This window comes from Mustela nivalis, assembly GCF_964662115.1.
Source record: "Mustela nivalis genome assembly, chromosome: 17".
Taxonomy (NCBI): domain Eukaryota; kingdom Metazoa; phylum Chordata; class Mammalia; order Carnivora; family Mustelidae; genus Mustela; species Mustela nivalis.
The window spans coordinates 14,135,241-14,160,178 of record NC_139036.1 but is presented as its reverse complement, the minus strand read 5'-3'; the positions used below and the strand labels follow the sequence as shown (position 1 = coordinate 14,160,178).

General features: G+C 48.7%; 1 long non-coding RNA gene across 1 annotated transcript; it reads right to left on the bottom strand.

Annotated features, from left to right (window-relative positions):
• Positions 1 to 388: 388 nt before the first annotated feature.
• Positions 389 to 24,158, bottom strand: LOC309851829. The gene is made up of 3 exons (XR_014304949.1): positions 24,007 to 24,158; positions 2,122 to 2,270; positions 389 to 547 (listed from the first exon to the last, which is right to left on the bottom strand). It is a non-coding gene; the product is annotated as an uncharacterized lncRNA (long non-coding RNA).
• Positions 24,159 to 24,938: the final 780 nt, after the last annotated feature.

Sequence of the window (24,938 nt, the reverse complement as noted above, 5' to 3'; positions counted from 1 at the left end):
AAAAGTTTTAAGAAAGGAAATTGTTTATTATTGGTTCCTTACTGTCTCTTTCTGCCAAAGGGAAAACGTATTAGATCTTCAAAATTAAGTATGTTTTATACACATGCGTGCATGCAAACCAATGTGTCGCACACAGTTCTCTCTCAGAGACGTGGCTGCCTTACAGACCTTGAGCAGGCTCGGAGCATGTACCATGCTTTGGCAGCCTGGTCTCATGGCCTCCTTCTGACACTGGTGTTTCCATCGAGTATGGACCTGGCCAGACCTTGCTTTCACCCCTTCCTCTACCATGGCTTCATCCAAGTTCAAACAGTAGGCAGTGGAGTCTTACCTTGAAAAGACATTGGAAAGGGATGTGGCCCCTCCCTCTGCCTGGTTACAATACCTGTCTGTTTGCTTCACTGCCATGGGCAAGTGCCCCCACGCAAGCAGCAAAACACAAGTTTTTCTTGTGGGGAGGGGGACTTTAAAGGGCATCTTTGTCACAACTCCATCCGCCTCACAATACAGAACTGTAAACACAGCTTCTACCAGGTGAGCTTGTAATCTAAACACACACCCACAGACGACAAGGGGGAAATTAGAAATTACAGTCAAGGGCAGGATTTATGTTTTGTTTTGTTTTGTTTTCCTGGAATTAAAAAACAAGCTATTAGAATTCCCAAATAGGCTTCCAAGAGGTCAGTTACCAGGGTTACCAGATAAAACTCCATGTTTTGAAATGTGAAAATGAGGTCTAGCAGAGCAAGAGGGAGGGAAGAAAGGAGGAGGAAGGAGAGAGAGAGAGAGGGAGAGAGAAAGACAAAGGAGAAGGAGAGGAAGGGAGAGGAGAGAGGTGGCAGAGAGGGAGAGAGGGAGGGAGAGAAGCAGAGAGGGAAGGAGAGGGAGGGGGCGAGGGGGAGGGCTGGGAGGCTTAGCCCAGACAAAGGACGCTCACTGGTGTATCCACTCCGTGAGTTTGACAGACAGCTCCTGAGTGCCCCTACATGCAAGGACGCAGCAGTAAATAGGGCAAAGCCCACGCTCTCACACAGCGTTTGTGCTCTGCCGAAGACCCATTCTATTTGGCTCCCACAATTTAAAAAAAAAGTCACCATTTAAAAACCAATAGGTTTTACGGAAAAAATTCCATATTTGCAGCTTCTCTTGAAAAATCCCAAGGTGTCACCGCGAGCCCCACATTGCACGTGGCCACAGCAGACTGGGAGGGGAAGTGGAGCCTTGTCTAGAGGGGCGAGGGCTGCCCACATCTCAGGCCCCCAGTGCATGCACTGTGGTGTTCGCTTGGCCTGCTTCTGCCTTCCGGGACCCCGAGGACATGGGAGCTGATGCCCCCTGCACCAGCCCATCAGAGCCCTCTGAAGTTGCACATCTCATCCTGGCTGCCAGATGGGAAGCAGCTTCGGAGGAAGGGCAAAGTCCACGTGTCTGTGTCAGGCTCCACATGGGCACGCCCCTTCTCCTCTCAGCCTCACCCACTGCAGTGCCCAGCTGTTGCCAGCTCGCCCCATCTGTCTAGTCCTCCCCTTGGGCCTGTACAGCATTGTGCCAGCCACTGGGGTCTCGCCAATCTCTCGGTGCACGGCGTGCTGGCGTCCATCAGGCACTCACGCGTGCAACCGAAGGTGCAAAGCAGTTAACATCAGTGAGGATGCATCTGGCCACCCACTTGTCTTAGAGGAAGAGTCTCGAAGTGCAGGCCATAAGAGCCACTAGTCCCCGGTAGGATGGCCAACTTCATCACACGTCCTTGGATCCTGCTGTGCCTCCCTCCCCTGTCTCCTTCCTGGTCCTCCCCCTCCCCATCCCTCACCCCTTCTTCCTGGGCTTGCATGCCCAAATGAGTCCTCGGGCTCTCCTTTTTGGGGAACCTAGGCTAAGAATGAGGACCCCAAGCATGGCTGTGGGAAGTGAGTCCTCAGGATGGGCCCCCATGACTGACTGTCCACGGAGCGGTGACAGCTGTGACACAGGCAGTGACAGAACAGTCCTGAAGACCCCACCTGTGGCTGGTAGGAGCAGAGTCCAGGAAAAGACTTGAGGAAGCCGCAGCCGTGGTGCTGGAATGGTCTGGAGGCAGTGATAATGGCTATGATTATCACCATGAATGGATGCTGTTACCTGCTTTGGAGACCCTCAAGAAGCATGGCAGGCCCAGGTCAGCCGCTCATCAAGGAAGCTGTGCCATCCGGAAGCCGTGAGCGTCCAGGGCAGGGCATGAGGAGGTTTCCCACAGTCGGGACCAGGGCTTGATGTCAGAGTGACAGAAGCTGCAGAGGAGACAGAATGTCAATGCCCCTCAGAGGGGCCTCCTGAGGCAGGGTGGGGGGGAGGGGAGCAGGGTTCTGGTGGGAACAGGCGCACCTCTGAATCCTGGGAAGGAGATGTCTCGGGCAAGCCTGGGAATCTTGGAAATCTCCCATATCTCTCTGAACCCTCCCGTGGCAGCGGCCTCTCTGTCTTTTTGGAAGGGAGCAGCCAGCTTCCCACAGTCCGGAGGCCCTGTGCAGAGTGCCTGAGGCAGGTGTCTCACAAGACAGACACATCCTCCTCGACACTCAGTCCTGCCACTCTTTATTGGGTCCCTGCTCACAACTGGGGCTAGGTGCCAGTGCGGTGTGAGGGGATGCAGACCCTGGTCCGGGAGGAAAGAGCCCCCACACTGATGGGATCGGGGACTGAGCAGCGTGACCAGCAGGGACTTGGGGAACAGAGGTGGGGTTGGGTCAGCTGGAGAGGAGAGGTTGAGCAACACAGAGATACATATCTGTGACTGGGGATCCCTGTTATGAGAAAGTCCTTTGGGGCCCCTTCTACTCTGCCGGGATATCCTTAGTCATATTCTACGGGAAATAAAGGCCAGATGCCAGAGCCACTTTGGTCCAGGATTGAGGAAGGGCCTTTGAAGGTCAGGGTCATGGGTTTATGAATATGGATATATTCGGTGAGACCAGGGCTCCCATCCCCTGCTATGGTCCTCAGGAGGACCCAAGGGACACCACCTGCAAATCAAAAGGGTGATTTTTCAAAGATTTTATTTGTTTATTTATTTGACAGGGAGAGAGAGAGAGAGAGAGAGAGAGAGAGCAAGCACAGGCAGGCAGATCCACAGGCAGAGGGAGAGGGAGAAGCAGACTCCCTGCTGAGCAGGAAGCCAGCCGTGGATCCCAGAATCCTGGGATCATGACCTGAGCCGAAGGCAGACGCTTAACCGACTGAGCCCTCCAGGTGCCCGGGCACCTGCATTTTTGAGAAGCTCGTGGCAGCTGTCCTCTATAAGCTGGGGCTGATGTGGTAAGCTGCTGCTGTGTACTTGGGCTTCCCGGTATCGATGGGGATCACAGAGACCAGGAGGCAGCCCTTCCCTGTCAGGCAAGGAGAATGTCATTCTACAGTCAGTGACAAGGCTGGAATGGCGATGGCAGGATATATGATGGAGGCCTCTTGAGTGGGGTTCTCCAAGGACAAGGTTGAGAGAAGCTGCACAGGGGTTACTTGACTTGTATAATTAAAAAATAAATGAATAATTAAAACAAGAAGAAAGAGGAGCGCCTGGGGGGCTCAGCTGGTTAAGTCTCTGCCTTCGGCTCAGGTTATGATCCTGGGAGACTTGGGTGGAGCCCCAAGTTGGGCTCCCTGCTCAGCAGGGAGTCTGCTTCTCCCTCTCTCCTGCCCCTCCATCCCCTGCTTGTGCTCTAGCTCTATTTTACTCTCTCTCAAATAAATAAAATCTTTAGAGATTTCTTAAAAAGGAAGGATAATGGCTGTGAGGGATTGGGGGGCAACTTTAAAGCAGCAAGTGTTTTTTTTTCAATTATCAAAAACATTAAAGCAGTGAGTTCATATGTAGAAAGGATTTCGTTAGTAAACACTCATGCTAACTGAAATCGAGATAAAATAACTTAATAGAACCCCAAACAGATGTGATTTAAATGAGAGGACAGGAAATTCCTTGAGCTAATTTATGCCAGGAGACCGCATAGAAGGAAAAGTTATTTCTAATTCCAAAGCAATTTACGTAAATTTCTCTTTGGTTGTTCCATGCGGTAAGAGAACATAGAATGTTTAGAGTAAATCTTTGAACTTGGTGAGTCTAAGTTGGAAAGACTCGCTTGGAAATCATCTTAATAATATATTTGTATTATTTTAGAGTTCGCGGCAAGCTTCTATGAACCCGTAATGGCCCATGTGTACTTATCTCATGATTCCTCCCTTTCTCTCCCTGACAATGATTTCTGTCCAGCCTCTACACTCTCTTTTGTACTGTGGTCTGAGTGCAGGTTTGCACACAGGGTGGGTGGGGCGCCTGAGTAACTTTCACTGAACAAATGATGTGTTTTCATCTTCACACATGATGTGTTTTCATCTTCACAGCTGAGGTGTACAGCTCCATCAGTTTTCACTTGGCAAGCACAGCCACGTACCTGACACCTTGATCAAGAAGCAGAACTTGGCAAACATCTGAGAAGCCTCTCACGTCTCCATCCAATCACTCTTGTCTCCATCCTCCTGACCTCTGAAACCATTCTAGATCAGTTTTGTCTGCTTCTGAACTTTAAATAAACGGACCCCTACAGCAGGCACTTTTTTCTAGCTTCTTTGGCTACATTTTGTTTGTGAGAAGTACCCCCTACTGGGACAAGTGGTTATAAGTTTCATTGATATAAAGTAACCTATTACGTGAATATCTAGTCATTCTACTGGGATGGACGTTTAGGAAGTTTTATGGTTTGGGGATAGGGATAAGAACCTTCTTACAGATGGCTTTGGGTGCCCATTTGTAGGCCTGGGAATGTGGTCCCTGGGGCCCCCAGTTTGCACGTGCTCAATATTTGTAGATACAGCCAAACAACTTCCCAGTTGGGCTATTCCAACTTGACATGTTAGCCGTGTATGAGAGTTCCAACTACTCCACATCCTCGCCAGCACTCCACATGGCCTGTGTTTCTCATGCTAGCCGTTTGGGGGGTATATATTTTGCGTTGCCTTCCACAACCTTTTACAAGATAAATTGGGTACGAAGAGAAAGGTGTTACTATAGTTGGTGATTTCCGAACATAGTTGCCACAATCTCTTGTCCCAAAGTTGTTATCGTGACTTTGACCCTCCTCCCATCAAGAGATGAGATCTGTGCTCCCTCCCGTAAGCCTGGGTGGGCTCAGGGTTCTGGCTTACATGACACTGTGTAGCCTCTCAGACTGTTGTAAATGTGAGACAGCTCTCATGTATGTTGTCACGTGGTCTTGGATAGGGTGACAAGACCATTAAAATGGAAAAAGAGGGTCTCTTCAGCATTTGGTATTAGGAAAATTGGATATTCACATGCAAAGTATGAAGTTGAACCCTCTTCTTATAGCATCTACAAAAAATACCTCCAAAAGGAGCAAAGACCTACACATAAGACCTACGACTATGGAAGGAATTTGGAAGAAAACATATAGGAAAACTTCCTGACCTTGGATTTACCATGACTTCTTGAATAGGACACCAGATGCACAGGCAGCAAACACAAAAAGACAAATAGGACTATGCCAAACTTATATTTTTGTGCATTGATTTTTGCGCATTTGTGCAAAGGACACAATCAACAGAATGAAACATCCATAAAAAAGGAAAAAATAGTTGCATATTTTATTTCAGATTTGGGTTTAATATCTAGAATACATAAAGAGTTTGTATAAATCAGCAACAAATAAGTCGATTAACAAATAGACAAAGGGCTCAAATACACATTTCTCCAAAGACGATATGCAAACAGCCAACAAGCATATGAGATAATATTCAGCATCGCCAGTCATCAGAGGAATGCAAAATAAAACACCCACTAGGACGGGTATTGCTTTTTTAAAAACTTGGAGGGCGTGTGGGTGGCTCAGTTGGTTAAGCATCTGCCTTTGGCTCAGGTGATTATCTTGGGATCCCAGGATCAAGCCCCATGTTGGGCTCCCTGCTCAGTGGGGAGCCTGCTTCTTGCTCTGCCTCTGTCCACTCCCCCTACCCTGCCACTTGTGGTCTCTCTCAAATGAAAAAATAAAGTCTTTAGTGGTGCCTGAGTGGCTCATTAGGTTAAGCCTCTGCCTTTGGCTCAGGTCATGATCTCGGGGTCCTGGGATCGAACCCCACATCGGGCTCTCTGCTCAGTGGGGAGCCTGTTTTCCATTCTCTCTGTCTCTGCCTGCTGCTCTGCCTACTTGTGATTTCCCCCTCTCTGTCAAATAGATGAATAAAATCTTTAAAAAATGAATAAATAAAGTCTTTTTAAAAAGTTGAAAGTAAGAGTTGGCAAGGATGTAGAGAAATTAGAACCCCTGTGTGCTGTGGGTGGGATTGTAAAATTGGGCAGCCAAAGGGTTAAAGCAGCTGGGTTAAAGTTATGGAAAACAGTACCATGCGAGCCTACTTGGAAAAAAAAAATTAGAAATTGAACTACCATATGATGCAGCAATTCCACTTACGGGTATATATCCAAAATAATTGAAAACAGAGTCTTGAAGAAATATTTGTCCACCTCTGTTTATTATTATCATCATCATTATTATAGCTGCATTATTCAAAATAGTCAAGAGACAGAAGCAGCCCAAAGGTCCATTCATGGATGAGTACTTAAACAAAACTATGCAAACAATGGAATATTATTCAGCCTTAAAGAGGGAAGAAATCACATGGAGGAACTTCAAATGAATGTTACCAAGTGAAAGAAACCAATCTGAAAACACACTACATAGTGTATGATTCCAGCTATGGGACATTCACTAAGGAGACAGTCATAAGACCAGTGTTTGCCGGGAGTGGGAGGGGAGAGGAGGAGGGATGTGTCAGCGGAGCATGGAAATCTTCAGGGCAGTGGAAATACTCTGTATGATAACGTAATGATAGCTACATGTTACTATACATTTGTCCAAACACAAAAAATATACAACACCAAGAGTGAGTTGTAATATCAACTCTGTATTCGGGGAGATCATGGTGTGTCAGTGCAGGGGTCAACTGTAACAAGTGTAGCACTCTCCTGGAGGATGTTAATTGTTGGGGGGGCTGTGCACGTGTGAGAGAGTGGGGGTATTTGGGAAATCTCTGTACCTTCCACTTAACTTTGCTGCGAGCCTAAAATCACTCCCCCCCCAAATCTTAATTAAAAAAAAAAAAGAAATAATTGAAAACAGAGTCTTGAAGAAATATTTGTCCACCTCTGTTTATTATTATCATCATCATTATTATAGCTGCATTATTCAAAATAGTCAAGAGACAGAAGCAGCCCAAAGGTCCATTCATGGATGAGGGGCGCCTCGGTGGCTCAGTGGGTTAAAGCCTCTGCCTTCAGTTCAGGTCATGATCTCGGGGTCCTAGGATCGAGCCCCGAATTGGGCTCTCTGCTCAGTGGGGAGCCTGCTTTTCTCTCTCTCTCTCTGCCTCTCTGCCTACTTATGATCTCTCTCTGTGCAAAAAAAAAAAAAGAAAGAAAGAAAGAAAGAAAGAAAGAAACCCTGTCACATGCTACAACACATATGAACTTGAAGGCAATACTATATGATTCCACTTATATGCAGTAGTATCCAGAGAAGTCAAATTCACAGCAACAGAAAATAGAATGGCGGTCACCGGGGGCTGCAGGGAGGGGGGACAGGGAAGCTGTTATTCAATGGGCAGAGAGTTTCAGATTTGTGAGATAAAGAACTTCTGGAGATCTATTCCACATGGATGTAAAGATCCTGAATACCAGTGAATGGTATATTTAAAAATGGCGACAATAGGCAATTTTATGTTATGTGGGGCATCCCCCTCCCGCCACGATTTTAAAAAGTGATACAGCTTCTGCCTCATTCTCTAGGGACCCTAACTCTCAAAATCCTGCAGTCCTGTTGTGAAGCCCAGACTAGTGCTGGCCTCCAGATGTAGTCTCCTGCTGAGGTACCAGCCACTGACCAGTGTCAACCACCAGACTGTGAGTCAAGGCAACAGGAAGTCAGTCCTGACATCCGGGCTCCCCAGCTGAGTCCCCAACAGGATGGAGCAGAAATGAGCCAATCCTCTGTACATACCCTAATTCATCACCTGACCCACAGAATCCACGAGCACAACAAAAGGATTATTCCGTGCCATGAAACTTGGTGGTGGTTTGTTTCCGGCAATAGTAGCTGAAACAGGTGTCTTAGAAATCCCTTCTTCCTAGGAGGTCCTTCCCTAATTCTTTGCAGGGTTTTCTGAAAGTTAAATTGAAGGGGAGCCCTTCTAGGTTATGGAAGACTTTAAAGCCTCATTCCCTTCTGGTTCTTTATAGTCACTTTCTGAGGACAAGTCCTGGGTCAAGTTCCTCAGCTTTGTTCCTCCCAGTCCAGACAGCCCTCTGAGGTTTTTCCCCCCTGCTGGCAACATTGATTTTGCCCCAAGGTATTTCGAGTTTTTTAGGTCAGGAGGCACTCACCAGCACAATAGCCTGTTTGTGCTATGGTGACCCTGAGTGCGTCTGGTGGATCTTAGCATTCCCTTTCAGCCCTTCCAAGGACGGAGGAGCTCTCTGGGTTTCCTTGTCTGGAGGGAGCAGGAACAGGAGGGAGAGAGGCCAGGGGTAGCTGCTAAAGGAGGTAACACAGGTGATAGCCAGATCTCAAACATCATAGGGACTGGGAGGGAAGGAGGCCCAGTACCAGCTCATTCATTCAGCAAATGCTCGAATGTTCACCACTTCTGCAGCCCTGCAAGGCTTAGTCTCTAAGACAGTCACACCCACCAATAAGAACCAAGTACTCAGACGTCTGTGCCGTCCACTTAATCACTGATCTTTCCCCTTCCCCTTTTAAAATTGGTTATTGTCAGTAGTCTTTGTAAACGTTTCCTTTTAAGTCTGATTTTCTATGAATCTTTAGTTGATTCATTTGAATTTTCTAGATAGTCAACCCTACTACCGAAAACTGATGATGGTTTGGACTCTTGTTTTCTAATCTTTTTTTTTTTCTTTAAGATTTTATTTATTTATTTGGTAGGCAGAGAGGCAGGCAGAGAGAGAGAGAGAGAGAGAGGGAAGCAGGCTCCCCGCTAAGCAGAGAGACTGATGCAGGGCTTGATCCCAGGACCCCGGGATCATGACCCAAGCCAAAGGCAGAGGCTTTAACCCACTGAGCCACCCAGGCACCCCTTGTTTTATAATCTTTTTAATGCTTACTTCCTTTTCTTGTTGTGGGGTTGTCTGGGACCCCCTGCACAATGGTGGGTAATTCCTTAGCTCTTGCCCTATTCTTGACTCATTGGGAACATAGCAAGTGTTTTGCTGTTAAATATGATATTTGCTGTAGGTTTTCGGTAACAACTCTCAGTGAAAGACATTTCCAATTCTAGTGATTCCAATTCTTGTTCATGATTTTCCTAATAAATTTCATTTGTTGTTAAGTTTGACTTCAGTCCAACCGACAGACTTTAAGACTAAAATGACCAAAACTCTATCTGTTGGTGAGTGGGTAAAGAAAGAATGGTTTGCCCAGGCAACACATTCTCCCTGAGACTGGGGAATGCCTAGAGAATGTGAGCAGTGGCTAGACGGCCCATCAGGGAATCACACCTATTCCCTTGTGTAAAATCCCATCACAAAACTCCAGGAACATCACTCCCTTCCTCAGTAAATTGAGAGAGCTAGGTTAAATTTCTGGCCCTAAGATCCTATGGTTGGGAGTCTCTGAGGCTTCAGAAGGGACAGTAAGCTGGAAGGTAATAAATATTTAAACCCCAAAGTAATCATTCAGTGTGGGATTAAAGGTAGTCTTTATTTTCCAAAGCTCTTTAGTGTTGTCGTATGGTCTTTTTCATGAAGAAGGCTGTCAGGGGGTGCTGTGTTTGCAGGACAAAAGGTACAATACAGCATCCTGGGTTTTGGCTGCAGAAAGGAGAATTGAGAAAACTGGATTTAACAGTCTGAGTCTGAGGATTACTGAGGGGTAAGCATCCATGACTGACCTTCCGTGGCCCAGCTCAGGTTGTTTTTCCATCATGTTTCTGGGGCGTAAGCAAGCTGCTCTTTGACAGAACAGAAGCCATGTGCATGGAGCCGTTGCAGAACTGGACCAAACTGAATGAAAAAGTCTGCTCCTGTCTGATTTACCAAAGTCTTTCATCCCGACCCAGCAGCTGCAAGATGGCAGCCTCCCTCCCTCCCTGCCCTGACTTCTTGAAGCCATGCTACGTGAGACCAAGTGCAGGGCAGCAGTTTTCAGAAACTCATTCTGAAAACTCAGTCAAGACATATTTCCTTCAACCCTTCAGCTGCCTCTACTGCAAGGTCTTGGCCAAGTGGTCACAGTTCAAACTGTGTTCAAATTCCAGCTGCACCACTTGCTAGCTATGCGCCCTTAGAATGTATGTAACCTCCATTTCCTCATGAGTAAATCTGGAATAATAATAAACATGTCTAGGCTTGTGAAGATTAGCTGGATTAAGCCATGGAAAGTGCTTAGCCCTGTGTCTGGTGCACAGCAAGTGCTCAGTAAGTGTTAGCAGTGGTGATGGTCATGAAGAGGATGATGAGGGTAGTGATGGCCTTTGGGGATGGGGATGTTGGTGATGATCGTGGAGATGATGATAATGACATTGATGGTGATGATGGTGTTGATGATCATCATGGTGATAATGGTGTTAGTGGTGATGGTGATGATGATGGTGGTGGTGGTATTAGTGATAAGTGGTGATGATGTGATGATGGGGTTGGTGATGGTGGAGTTAGTGATGATGTGATGGTAGCAATGATGGTGGTGATAGTGTTAGTGATAAGTGATGATGATGTGATGATGGAGTTAGTGATGATGGAGTTAGTAATGGTGATGGTAGTGGTGATGGTGACATTGATGGTGATGGTGGTGGTGGTAATGATCATGATGGTAATGATGATGGTGATGATGGAGTTAGTGGTGATGGTGATGGTAGTGATGATGGTGATGATGACCGTGATGATGGTGGTGATGGTGATAATGGTGTTAGCGATGATGGTGGTGAAGATGCTGTTTTTGATGATGGTGGTGATGGTGTTAGGTTGATGAGGGTGATGGTGATTGATAATGATGACAGTAATAGTGGTTGTTCTGTGTTGGTCTCAGCCTATCATTGGTGGTGCTACCAGTTAGGACAGTCTGGGGTGTTCACCTGGGCCTGTATTACTTGTGGTGAGATATTTTCCTCACCATAGCCAACATTGTGGGTGGTTCTGGTGATTGTAGCTCTGTGGTTCTTATGATTGCAAGACACACCTCAACAATAATCATCTGGGGAACTTGGAAACACAAGGTTTATTTCTCACAAGTCCTGGAAGGTACGCTCCACACCCAGGCCCACACAGCAAGGTCAGAGAGAGAGAGAGAGAGAGGACTGAGAGCAGACCTAGAGCTCTGCTTTTTTAGGGGGTCGAGGGTGGGAAACCTAGGATTTTTCAGATTACTGTTTATTGACAGATTTAAAATAAGGGAGCAGGGATTAGGCTGCCAGAAGGGAAAAACAGAATGACTTAAGTGGTTGGTGATCTAGGTCACCCAGGGCTTTCTAAAAGAGGAACTTCCTGGGTAGGACAGCCTGGCTCTTTATCTCATTGTGTAGCTGGTGACCACGCCACGCAGCTGGCAATGTGTTGCTCTGATGTGGGTGTGTATGAAAGAGATGCCTCAGCCATCAAAAGCTTAGTGTCAGGCACTTACATTATAACCCAAACAGGGTCTTCTCAGGCACTCATGCCACAGTGATGGTGATGATTACTAGTAACACCTGTCGGCCTGTTGGCTGGAGGGAGGGGGTTGACTAATCACTCTCTAAGGCCCATTCCTGGTGGTCTTCTACAGAACATTTTATCCTCCATAGAACCAACCCAGAGGTATTAGCAGCCAGACCCCATGTCAGCAGGGCACTGGGGTCCCCTCTTCAGCCCGAGTTTAGCTTTTGTGGCTCACTTAGACCATAGAACAAGCAACCCAGGCCTGACTTCTACAATGATGTGCAGTCCTGCAGAGGATGAACTGCGTTGCTTTGTATAATCTGGCATATCCACGTACACTCCTGGGCTAGGGATTTAGGACACCATGACCCATGAACCCTTCTGACTCTCTAGAAGAAAGAATAGATATTCCCTGTACCTTCGTGGAGGAAACGCTGCCTCCCTATGTGCACCTGCTTTATCAGTAGGTTGAATCCCAGAAGGCCTGAACCCCGTCTGTCTTGGAGTTAGCGGATTTTACAAGTTTGGCATCACATGGCAGAACTTCTCGTTCTTCGCTCCTCACCGACAAACCCTGGAATCACTTGCATGCTAACACCGGTACTAGTCTCTAAGTTTATCCCCGTGATTTCATGGTGATGCTGCAAATCTGGGGATGGTTTTATTACCTGTGCGGCAACGACCCACCATGATGGCTAATGTTGGTGGAGCACCGCCCTCGGCCAGCCCAGTTGTGGGAGAGGGATGGGAATAGCACTGCTCTGTCTTCACTTTTTATTTCTGGCCATGTTGATGACTGCGTGTCCCTGAAGGCGGAAGAGAGGCACAGCAAGGCTGAGCCTCCCACACTCATGGACACATACATCACGGTGGCACTGCGAAGGGAAGGCCCCCGGAAACTGTTCTTCTAGCTTCAGATACCCTGGCCTGGTTCCCACCAGCAGAGCCTTGTGGAAAGGGGTATGGGTTCAGCTGATGGAGTAGCCAAGGGCTGAGATCGGGAGATCATCTTTGGGGTGAAAATCTGAGGCAAACCCGTGAGTCTCTGACCCCCGATTCTCAGGGGGCTCCTTCCTCATGCTCTGACATCCTCATTTCATTAAGGGGTGATTACTATTTGCCGTCTTTTAGAAAGTTCTTTTCCTTTCTTGTCTATTCCTCACACAGGAACCTCAGAGATGGATGTGCCCAGGGATTAAGCCAAGGTGATTCTATGAGAAGAGCATAGTGTCTGCTTTTGGATGGAGTTTAAAAGAAAAAAAAAGGAAAGAACTACCCCAAAGCATCCTGATTCGTGTTTAGTCCCTCCTCAGACTGAGTACAATCGTGTCCTGCTGGGTATAAGCAGCCTTTCCAGGCAGAATGATTATAAAACTAAATGCACTTGACACCTTCTCTGTGCAAGAAGTCTTCCTCATCCTCCAAATCCATTTTTCCCCCTAATAATGGAGGTTTGAAAAAAAAAATAGGTCTCAACTCTAAATACATTTTAATGAGCTCCTCATTGGGCATGACCTCGCAGATCCTCCCCATGTGTTGCTCGGAGCTTTCTTTGAATGTGTGGGTCAAGGCATCCCTTGAAGGCAGAATGCTCAAGGTTTTATTAGCCAGACTGTCATCCCCGGAGCCAGTCTCCTGGAGGGCTGCAATGAGGATTCTATTGATGACAAGGAGATGAGAAAACACAAAGAAACAAGTAGCAAGAGGGCTTTAAAACTCCTAACAGGAAGGCACAGGCCAAGTGCTACCTCTGAGCGAGTGCCCTGAGCGCTCCCACCCCAGCCAGACCTTGCTGAGCACTTGGCTGAGCACTTTGCCTTGCATCTGCTGGCTGGGGATGGAGGCTGGAGGCAGGGCCAAGGAGCTCAGGAGCCAGGCGCCAGGCTGTATCTGACAGCTGTTGCTAGGCATGCAGGCTCCCTGAGCGGTGTGGGAGTGGACTTGTTGGACCTGGAATGATGGATCAGGGCTGTAGGCACCCGGAGGTGACTGAGGAGGCTGCTGAACAGGGGCGGTCCACCCTGTGCCTCGCTCCCAAGGAGAAGGACTGCTGTCTCCACCCCCCACCCCTTGGAGGCAGTAATTTGATGCTGCCAAGTTAGTCTTCCTCACATGAACCTATAGGGTCCCTAAGCACTAAAGACACACACAACTCTCCTCCGGGTACTAGGATGCTCCTGGTCCTTCCATAACACCTGCCCCAGGTGCAGAGACACTAATCAGCTTGTTAACTAATCGATTTCTACCCCCTCGCTCCAGAACCAAACTCCCCAGCAGTCACTCAACTGGCGTATATTTGTCTCTGCCACTGTTCTAGACGCAAAGGATGCACTAGGTACAGGACAGACAGGTCCCATCCTCTCCCGGAGCTGACTCTCCTTGTGGGGAAGAGAAACAACAAGGAAACAAACGCATGGGACGCTTTCAGCGAGGCGTGGGTGCCAAGAAGAATGGTGAGGTCAGCACTGGGACCCATTCATTGGACCCTCTTCCCCAAGGAGGTGAAGTCGGAGTTTCCACCTGAATGTTGAGAAGGCAACAGGGGCCAGGGAGCTGGGGGGCAGTTGGGGGGAGGGAGCAGAGGGGGAGCTCTGTGGGTTCTCGGGGTGCCCCCCATGGGCATGGCTGGAAGGTGCACAGTATGGAATGTACAGGGACTCGGTGTGCTGGTGGGTTGCTCTTCCTTTCACAAAGGGTTCCCACAAACACCTCGTCTCCACTGGCTTCTCACAATAGCTCCAGGAGGCAAGTAGGTCTGGCAAATGAGATTCAAGAATTAAGGTTTGCATTATCAATAAATTAAATGAGCCCTCCTCGCCTTCCCTATCTTTGCAAGAAAAAAAATGAGGCCAGTTCTTTGTAAAGATTTGCTTCACTCTGAAATATTCCATGAAATTAGGGGTTTTGGTAATTAGGACAGTTACATCCAAACAACACAACGGGGGCTATTGTCTGCTGCAAAACTCAGCACCAGGCTGTTCACATCTGAATAAGGCCCATTTGCTTTGGTGCAGAGGTCAAGATGTATGTTAAATTGGATTTTTGAGGCTGCGCTAGTGTGCGCCACTTAGCAGGGGAAAGCAGCCTGCGCACACAGCCCTCCCGCTCTGCATCCGGTCTGACCCACTTAGGCAAAATCAGGATATCGCAAAACTGAACATGGGACCGGAGGACAGGTGCCCAGTGTGCGGAAAGCAGGGTCGCCAGAGTTCCTGGGACCCGCACTGACAAAGAGAAAGCTTGAAGGAGAAAGAGGAGAGGCTGAAGCATGCTGGAGACCCAGGTGGGAACACACATCCCACCAACTGGGGCTTGGAACTGGCTTGGTTCTCAGGGTTTCAGGGTTGGACACGGAATGGTGATGTGAATTTTCTTTCTTTACCCATCCAACTGCTCACCCAGGCTGTGACTGGCCAAAGAGCTCTCCAGACCCTATCAAACAGCACCGATGACCTTGAAAGCCCACTGACCTTGAAAGCCCAAGGATGGGCCCGGGTCAGGAAGTGGCACTTGCTTCAAGCAGACAGGGGATGGCAGGGGGAATTAAAGTGTGAGAGAGAAACCCTGATGCCAGCCAGCTGAGCCCGGTCCGAAGTGGCAGCAGCCACATTCTGAGGACACTGTGTGCCAAATTGCTAATGGGTTTATTTCCATATGACTTCTAATTTAATCTATTTAAACTTTACATTAGATGACAAATATTGATCTCCTCCACTAAATGCCACACACTGTTCTAGGCGCAAGGGGGTGGGGAGCAGCGGGGAGCAGGAAGACTTTCAAGAAGTCTTGGTCTTCATGGGACTTCTAAAAAGGGGAGACAAAAACAACACAGAAACAAAAATGTAGTATAACTTCAGGTGGTGAAACTATCAGCTCTAGGTTTGATTCCCAGTTGTCCTTTGGGGTAGACACTACCTAGTTTGCCCCAGTGTCTACGTTTTTCCATAGCAGTAGAGCCCCACATTTCACTTGCCTGTGGGGTCACTCAGGACAGTGATTTTATTCTTTCAGCCCCCTTTTCTGCTAGGTGAAGCAGTTGACTAAGTTGGGGCCAATATGATGTCAGCGGAAGTCCTGTATAAAATTTTAGGAAGTATCCTTAAAGGCACAGGACATGATCTTCCTCCCTTCCCTACTTTATGCTGCCTGGAAGGTGGATACTATGGCTGGAGCTCCAGCAGCTATCTTGGACCATGAAGGAAAATTAAACTATTTTGCTTAGCCTTGGTACTTTAGGAATTTTATTTCTGTTATTCACAGCTGGATCAAATCTTTTTTTGTGTGTGATTGATTTTTTATTTTTTTGTGTGTGTTTTTTAATCAAGCTCATAAAATATGTACAATAAACAAACATGATTCAAAGGCCCATTACATGTTGAAGCAAATTTTAATAAGACCATAAATTCAATGAACATTCATGAACACTTTCTGATAATGAAAATAAATCTCTAGGGCTACTGATAGAAACATCAAAAGAATTGCCAAATCTTTTCTAAACCTTGACTCTCTTTTTCCATCGTAATTTATATGTCTGGTCATTCTTTATGCATGCATGGATTTATCAGCGCCTTCCCCATACAAATTCCCTCTTTCCTATAACAATTAAGAAACTCAAGAAAGGGGCGCCTGGGTGGCTCAGTGGGTTAAAGCCTCTGCCTTCAGCTCAGTTCATGGTCCCAGGGTTCCGGGACCAAGCCCCGCATCGGGGCCCCCCGCTCAGCAGGGAGCCCGCCTCCCCCCCCTCTCTCCGCCCGCCTCTCTGCCTACTTGTGACAGCTGGATCGAATCTTAATGAACATAGTCCCTCTTGCTAACTGTGTAACTTGGGACAGTTGGCTTAAACCTTCTGAGTCTCCCTATTTCATATAGTTGCATGTCAGTGGTCTTCAAATTAGAGCGTACATCAAAATTACCTGGAGGTTATTGAAACAGTGCTGTGCCTTACTTGCAAAGCTTGTGATTCAGTAGGAACTCAAAATTTTGCATTTCTAGCATATGTTCAAATGCTGCTGCTGCTGGCCAGGCACCACACTTGGTAATTGCAACCCCCTTTGTGCACCCCCACCTTGTGCTGTGCACTCCCTCCCCCCCCAGGAAGGGACACAAGAGAGGTCTAGATTGTACATCCTAGGGTCTTAGCATTTTGTCAGACATGCCACCGGTGACTTCTCACCTCTGTGCCTGCTTTTGAGTCTCTGGGTCTCTGACCCCCAATTCCTGGAGGGGTGAACCTGATTCAAATGCTATTTACAGAGGGCTGCCCTGGAAAGCCTGTGCCCTGTCTCTAGGAGGGAGCTCTGAGAGGGCCTGGCCTCTGGCACACTCCTCCACCTGTAAGGAAGTGACCCCCGCTCCAGTGAGTCACAGGGTGGCTCATCCCTTGGGCCACTGGGCAGCAAGTACTACCTTCTGGGCCCTCTCTTCTGCCACCATATGTTGTCCTGCTATTTGCAGTGGCAAGTAGGTGGGGACGGCTCCCTGGCCCAGAGCTGCCAGATGGTGAGCAGGACTGGGACAGGCTCCAGACATGTGCACCTGGCACGGAGATGTCATTCCCATACTTAGGAGCCACGCGAGAGGTAGAGGGTGAGTCTCGAGGCTGGGATGCCCTCTCTCCCCAGGCCACTCTAACACTGCTCTGCACAGCGGAGGTGCCCGCCCTCTCGTCTGAGGGCAAGCCCCGTCCTCCCCCACGCACCTGTCCAAGGAAGCCGGGACACCAGCTGATATCACAACCGTGCCTGGGACAGTGGGACTCTGCAGCTGTCTGCCCACTCCCTCCATGCTCCGCCAGCTTCATCAGAGGAGTGCGTATTAACTATTGAATTGCTGCTTGGCAGGAAAACAGACCGAGAGGACTGGAGATGCACACGCATCCCGGTACTTGTGGCTTGGAGGTCAGGCTCTGGTCCAAATCCCGACTCTGCCTCTTGTTAGTCATGTGACCTCACTGAGCCTCAGTGTCCTCTTCTGTAAAAGGGGATAATAATAACAGCGTCTGCACACTGCGTCAGCCAAGGCGCTTGCCGTAAGCAACATAAACCAGCTCTGCTAATACAGGCAGGAATGGTAATCCCTAAGAGGAGAGTGATGTCTGCCTCGGTGCCAAAGGACAGGCACGGGAATATAGCAGCATTGTTTGTCACGGTCCCAAACTAGAGACACCAAGGGCCCACGCCCAGTAGGATGGGCAAACCCGTTGCAGTCCGCTCATGCCACAGAGCGAGGAGGAGGAAGAAACCCCAGCGACGTGCAAGAGCATGAAGGCCTCTCACCAACATGATGGCGAGTGGAAGAAGTCAGACACAAAGAAAGCATAACCTGTGCGTTTCTGGAATTCCCACGGTGACTGCATTTGGGAGGAGGGGTCCTGGGGATCCTCCAGGGCACTGGCCATGTTCTGTTTCTTAATTTGGGTTCTGGTTTTCAGGGGGGTTCACTTTGTGTGAATTCACCGAGTTGAGGACTTAGGGTGTGTGAACTTCCGGGGCCAGGCTGGCCAGGTTCAAATCCTGGCTGCTAGTCCTTCGTTCTGGGACCCTGGATAAGTCCCTGGACCTCTCTGAGCCCACATCTTCAGTCTGCACCGTCACCGCTGTCAACGCTGGTCAGCGCCCGGGAGGCTGGGCCATTCGCTGCCGAATGGAGCCACCAGGGGGGTCCCACTCCTTGGCATCACGACCCCCAACTCAAGGCCAGCGTCACGTGTCTGCTTGGCCAGCCCTGGACACAGGCCCATCCCCAGGCTGCACGGAGGGGCTAGGAGCAGGGCCTGGCACAGGGGACTTCTGCAGAGCCCCGGAAGCTGAGCTCTAGCCAACAAGGTGGGTGATTCCCCAGATGCCCCCCCGAGATTCTGATTAACGGATCTGGGGGGGAGGCTGAAACACAACATTGTTATTTTTAAGCTCCCCCAATGATTCCAGCGTGAGTCAGAGTTGAGAATGACTGTCCTGAATCTTTATCTTTGAATCTCGAAAACATTTTTTTTTTTTTTAAGAGAGGAGAGAGAAAGGGCTTGAGAGTGGGGGTGGGTGGGAGGAGCAGAGGGAGAGGAAGAGGGAAAGGGAACCTTGAACAGATTCCCCACTGAGCACGGAGCCGGCCATGGGGCTCGATCTCACAAACCCTGAGATCATGACCTGGGCCCAAATCAGGAGTCACTGACTGAGCCACGCAGGCGACCCTGAATTCAAAAGTTTGTTCTTTTTAAAATTTTCAATTTTTGATTTGAAAGAGGGAGAAGAGAGAGAGAGCACGAGTGGAGGAAGGGGAAGAGGGGAAGGGAGAGGGACAAGCAGACTCTGTACTGAGCACCAAGCCCCACATGGGCCTCGATCATGACCTGAGCCAAAATCAAGTTGGATGCTTAAGCTTAACCAACCGAGTCACCCAGGAGCCCCCAAAAAACTTTTTAAAAAAATATTTTATTTATCAGACATTTATTTATTTATTAGAGAGAGATCACACATAGGCAGAGCAGCAGGCAGAGACAGTGAGAGAAGCAGGCTCCCCACTGAACAAGGAGCCTGATACGGGGCTCGATCCCAGAACTCTGGGATCATAACCTGAGCCAAAGGCAGCCGCTTAACCAACTGAGCCACCCAGGTGCCCGCCACAAAAAAAAAAAAACTTTTTAGAGGGAAATGATGAAATTATCTAATAGCCCCAGAACCTTCAGATTTTCTTTCCACTCAAATCATGTACTAGTATACCTTGCTTTAAATTTGCTTCACATGTGGTCATGGAAACTTAGCACAGCCCTGGGAGATTATTTGCAGAAGGGCTTGTTAGATGAAGTCTGTTTTCTAAGTGGGGTTTAGGTAGTTAAACTATGACTCTGTTTTGTTGTGTCATAACTGTTTCAGATCATTTCCAAACGGGGCGGAGTTAGCTACAAATAGAACCTCTGTGTTTGGGAGCACGAAGGTGCCGTTCCGGTGATTCTATGGTCGGGTGATCAGCCAACCGCGCAAGGCCAGGTGCCCTGCGTCTCGACTATGTTTGGGTTTCATGGAGCGTTAAAAAGAAATAAGGAAATGAGGAGGAAAGTAAGCTAATTCTGGGAACAAAGCTAAGATTGCTGTAACTGGGAACTGGCCAGGTCATTTCTACATTCTTGAGCCATTTTTGGCCATTTTCTCCTTTCCACAGTCAGAAAATGCCACCCGTATTAGTTTCCCAAGGCTGCCATAATCAATGACATAAACCCATTGGCTCACAATGACACAAAATTATTCTCTTGCCGTTCTGGAGGCCAGAAGTCTGAAACCAAGGTGTTGGCAGGACTGCACCCACTCTGCAAGCTTCAGGAAAGGGTCCTTCCTTGCCTCTTCCAGCTGTAGGTGGCTCGGGACATGCCTGGCACGTGGCTGAACCGCTCTAGTCTCTGCCTTTTATCTTCGTGGCTTCTCTGTGCCTCCCCTCTTCTCTCATAAGGATACCGCCATTGAATTTGGGGCCCACTTGGATCATCTGTGATGGCCCAAGATCCCTCATTACACCTGCAAAGACCCTGTTTCCAAATATGGTCGCCTTCATAGGTCTGGGTTGTGACATATCTTGGCAGGGTTGGGTCAGGGGTGCTATACCACCTTTGTTCAAAGTTCATTCCTACGTAGAACCTAGATTGGATCAGGGTTCTGACTCCGAGAGTGGATTCCAGATCTGGATTCCAGATCTGGGCAAAATATCTGCTTCTGAATGGCCATGCTTAGAGATGGTCTCCACTGACCAGGGTCACTGCTCTGATTCTGGAAGGTTAAAATAAAAGGAAGGGGGAAAGTGTTATTTAAAGGCATTGAAAATGCAGATTGCAATTGAGTGGTCCTGGGGTGGTGCTCGATGGTACGTGTTTAGAACAAGCTTCCACGTGATACCCACGCCCAGGCCCAGACAGAGCCCAGCCACCCTTCTGCTGTTCCCAAGAGGCCTTCGGAATCCTGGAGGGGGTCTCCTGCCTTGGTTAGGGATTCCAACGGAGCCAGTGACCTTTCAGAAAAAACGTGCACTCTCTAGCCCGTCCCTCCTCCAACCTCTCTCCTTTCTCCCCTGTGAGTAAGGGCGCTCAGACAAGCCCGTGGCCCCGCCCTCTGCCTCCTCACCCACACAGAAGGGATACCCAGGGGACAGCACATCTGGCCTTTCTCCCTCCGGGAAGCTGGGGGTGTAGTCTGGGGACAAGCACAGGGACAGCAAGAGCAGCAGGAGGACTGGGAAGAGATCACTGGGTATTTTAAGAAGCTCCCAGAAAATCATGCCATTTTGTTAGCTGAGGAAGTGAGCGGAGAGCGCTCCACAGTGTGGTCAACGTGAGCTCTCCTTCCTGGTGGGTGGACAACTGTGGTGCCACCGGAAGAGGGAGACTGACTGACTTACCTCAAAAGAGCCACGCGCCTCACTTAATATGACCCCGCCAGTGACCGGCTGTCCATCACCTTAACCTGATGTGAAATGCAAAAGTGGAATCTGCCAACAGTGACAAACTCCTTTAGTAGGCGGTCCTGCTCCACAGAGGGTATGTCCGTTCAGGACACCTACGTGTGTGTGGTCCAGGGCCCCTGTTTTGGCTTTCCTCATCATTCTGTTTACACTGCGTGAAGGGCCAGCCGGAAGTGCCTTGTCTGCTATGTTTGGTTGATGTCGACATTGACCTTTCCAGGAATGTGTGCAAACCAGGCATGTCTGGATGGCTTACCACGTCCCTTTCTCCGCTCCCCCACCACCCTGCATCTCCCAATAAGGAAGTGGCTATTTTAGGCTAAGGGAAAATGAGATGACAGGATTTCCCCCCAAGGCAGCTGTGCCGGCTTCAGGGCGAGGAAGCTCTGCACCAGGAGAGCAGGACAGAACACAACATCTCCCCCAGACAGTGCCCCTGTATCCAGTCCATCTGTTGGTGACTTATGGGCAAAGGCAAGGAAGGGAGGGAGGAGGAAACATGGTGATGGGTGGTTAGGGTTCTTTGATATTAGGCACACTGGCCCAGTGGGTGACAGTCACAGAGAGGAAACCAATCCCATAAAAGGAATTGCTTCTGGAAGTGATAAGCTCCCTGTCACAGAAAGTATGCAAGGAGAGACAAGAAGAAGGGATCCTCTTCCATTACTCTCTGCTATGAGAAGCATAAGAAATGGAGCCTGACCTTGAGGCACCTAAGTACCCCCTGGACAGGCAGAATGAGACCCAACATGGGGGTGAGTACCAAGGGCGTGCTGAACAAGTGGACTTGCTGGTTTTCAGATGAGTTCCCAGCAGCCCTCAGCCCGATGAGAGGAAAGTGCCTCTCATCACCTATGCGGCCCTAGGGGACAGCCCTGCCTCACAGGGCTGCTGGGGGACACTCTGAGGAAACCAGAGCCAAAGGAGTGTCTTGAGCCCAGAACCAGGGGGTCGCGAGAGGCTGTGCGCGTTGGTGTTCCTTTGACTTGTAGAGTCCTGCTTTGTACTCTGGTGAAACACTAAATTGTGTGGCACTTCTCTCAGTTACTGGGGTTCAGAAATGGGGGAGAGGGAAATGGAGTCTTTTGGAAAGTTTCCCAGCAGAACCCATGACGGATGGTCATGTCTGGATCATCGGGGAAGGAAATGGGCATACAAGGGCCTGGACAGGATCTGAAATGAGCCCCATGCAAGGCTCCTGGGCGTTGGAACCCAAGTGACTGAGGGTTTGTAGAACGGTGGGGGAAGCTCATTTGGAAAAGCAGGGCAGGTGACCAGGCTTGGAGAGTCACACTGAGGGACCGGGCGTGGGGTCTGGGGTTACCTTAGGTCATCAGTGTGGAGTGGGGCATTTGAGGAACCGGCTCAGGATCTACCTTTTGATTCACCCTCCCTTGATTCTACTGTCTTGATTCAAATGGCCCACCATCAGGCTTCCATGAATTCTAGCTTGCCTGCTAGGACAGGCAATGCTGCGGCCAGAAGCCCACTGAGAGGACTCTGTTGGGGTTCCAAATCCAGGGACTCTGGTGGAATCGTGCAATTGCTCTGTGATTGTCAGGGCACATGCCATGAATGCTCTTACAACGCAGAAGGCAACCGACAAATCTTGAAGGCATCCTTTCCGTTCAGATCTCGACTCCTTCCCTATCTAGTTACAGGAGGGGGAAGTACCAGTGTAAATCTGATTTTTTAAATCCACAAACCCACAGTGTTGAGACAGAGAAGCCCTGTAATATCAGTACAATTCCAGTCCTGACATTTCAATTTTGTAGCAATTACTAATAGGGTCATTGAGAAGTGTTTTGAAAATGACACAAGGAGGGGCACCTGGGTGGCTCAGTGGGTTAAAGCCTCTGCCTTCAGCTCAGATCATGGTCTCAGGGTCCCGGGATTGAGCCCCGCATTGGGCTCTCTGCTCAGCAGAGAGCCTGCTTCCACCTCTCTCTCTCTGCCTGCCTCTCTGCCTACTTGTGAGCTCTGTCTGTCAAATAAATAAATAAAATCTTTAAAAAAAAACCCACACCAAACCAAAACAAAAAAGAAAATGACACAAGGAAACTGTCTCAATGACTCTGTCCCTGTGAAGTGAGGCTATCTTGACATGGCTATATCAGTTACCCTCTGCTGTGTAACAAATCACCCCAAAACTTAGTCTTTCAAAGCAACAATGAATAGTTATCATCTCATACAGTTTCTGTGGGTCAGGAATTCAGGAGGGGTTGATCTGGGTGGTCCTGGCTTGGGGTCTCTCGCGAGGCTGCAACCAGGTTGTCAGCCAAGGCTACATCATCTGAAGGCTTGAGTGGGGCTGGAGGACCTACTTCCAAGGTGTCTCACCCACATGTCTGGCTGGTTGGTGCTGGCTGTTGATGGCAGTCCTCAGTTTTTCGCCACGTGGAGTGCTCCATATAGCTGACTTCTACAGAGAATGATCCAAGGGAAGCATGGCCACAGCCGCAATGTCTTTTATGATCTAGCCTTGGACTCATTTCTGCAATATCTTGTTGGTTCCCAGGTCAGTTCTAGTAGATGGGGGGGGGGGACTCCACCAGGATATAAAAGCAGTCAGGGGATAAGGCTCAGTGGGCACTGCCTTGGAAAACCTACCACCATGCTCTATGTTTGGCCCCACTTAGGATACCTAGTCCTCACTCACCTGGTTTGATTTAAGAATAGTTAGAAACTTCTCAACTTCGGAATGCAAAGAAGGCTGACTCTTCAGAAGCATGCCAGACCCACTATTTTAAACACATCTGGGTGAGAGGCCAATTTTAATGTCTCCATCAGAGGCTCAACCCAAGCGCTTGGAGTCTATTCACACTTCATACCAGTAGAGCAGGTCGCCGATATAGGCGGTTGTGTCTGCCACACATCCTTACCTCTCTCTCCCATGTGCATCCTGTGGGGGCTGTTGGCCACACCACCATCCTCCAGCTGCAAGAGGGAGTGTGGGTCTTGGTCTGCCTACCTGTGGTGCTCCATTTCTCTGCCCAGCGTTATTGGTCCAACAGCAGAGCAAATCACCAAGCAAGTCCACCAGAATCGCCACCCCACCCTCAAATTCAGTATGCAGATGCTGGGAGAGAGAGAAGCTTTCTTAATCTGAGTCATGAGCTAATGGCTTACCAGAGAAGGAAGTAGAAAAGGAGGGAGGGGACTTTTTTTTAAGCACCTGGATCCAGCTATGACTGAAGCTAGTGAGACCCTTCTTTGTCCTCTCCAATTACGTGACCCAGTAGATTTGCTGAAGTTCATGTGACGTGGAATTCCATCATCACAACTAAAAAATAGTGGGTTTTGAAGAGATGAAAAGCAAATGCAGCAGATCTCAGTTCTTTATTACAGCATTAAATGAAACAATGACCCACTCCCACAGAAACAGCCAGCCATCCTCCCCCACCTAAGGAAAGAAGCGAGCAAAGATTAGAAGGAGCATAAAACTTGCAAGTGAAACACACCTGCCACCTGGTTTGTTCCAAACACTCCAGCATCAAACTGTCCAGGCCCAGAATGGTTCACTCAGCATCCTAGCTGTTCTCAAGCTTTTTGAGGGCAAAGACCATGCTTTCCAGGTTCACAGCCAGCTCCTGCATGGGCATTTACAAACAAACACTTGAAAATGTTTTCTTAAATGCACTAAAACACATAAAGCGTGTTCTTTTAATAATAGTCAATGTTGAATGAATTCTAACTAGGCTCTAGGCATCAGGCCAAGTGCTTTACCTGCAATATCTCATTTAATCACCACGTCAGAGGGAGGGAAGTTTCTATTATTATCCTCATTTTACAGTCGCCAAGACTGAGGTCCCAG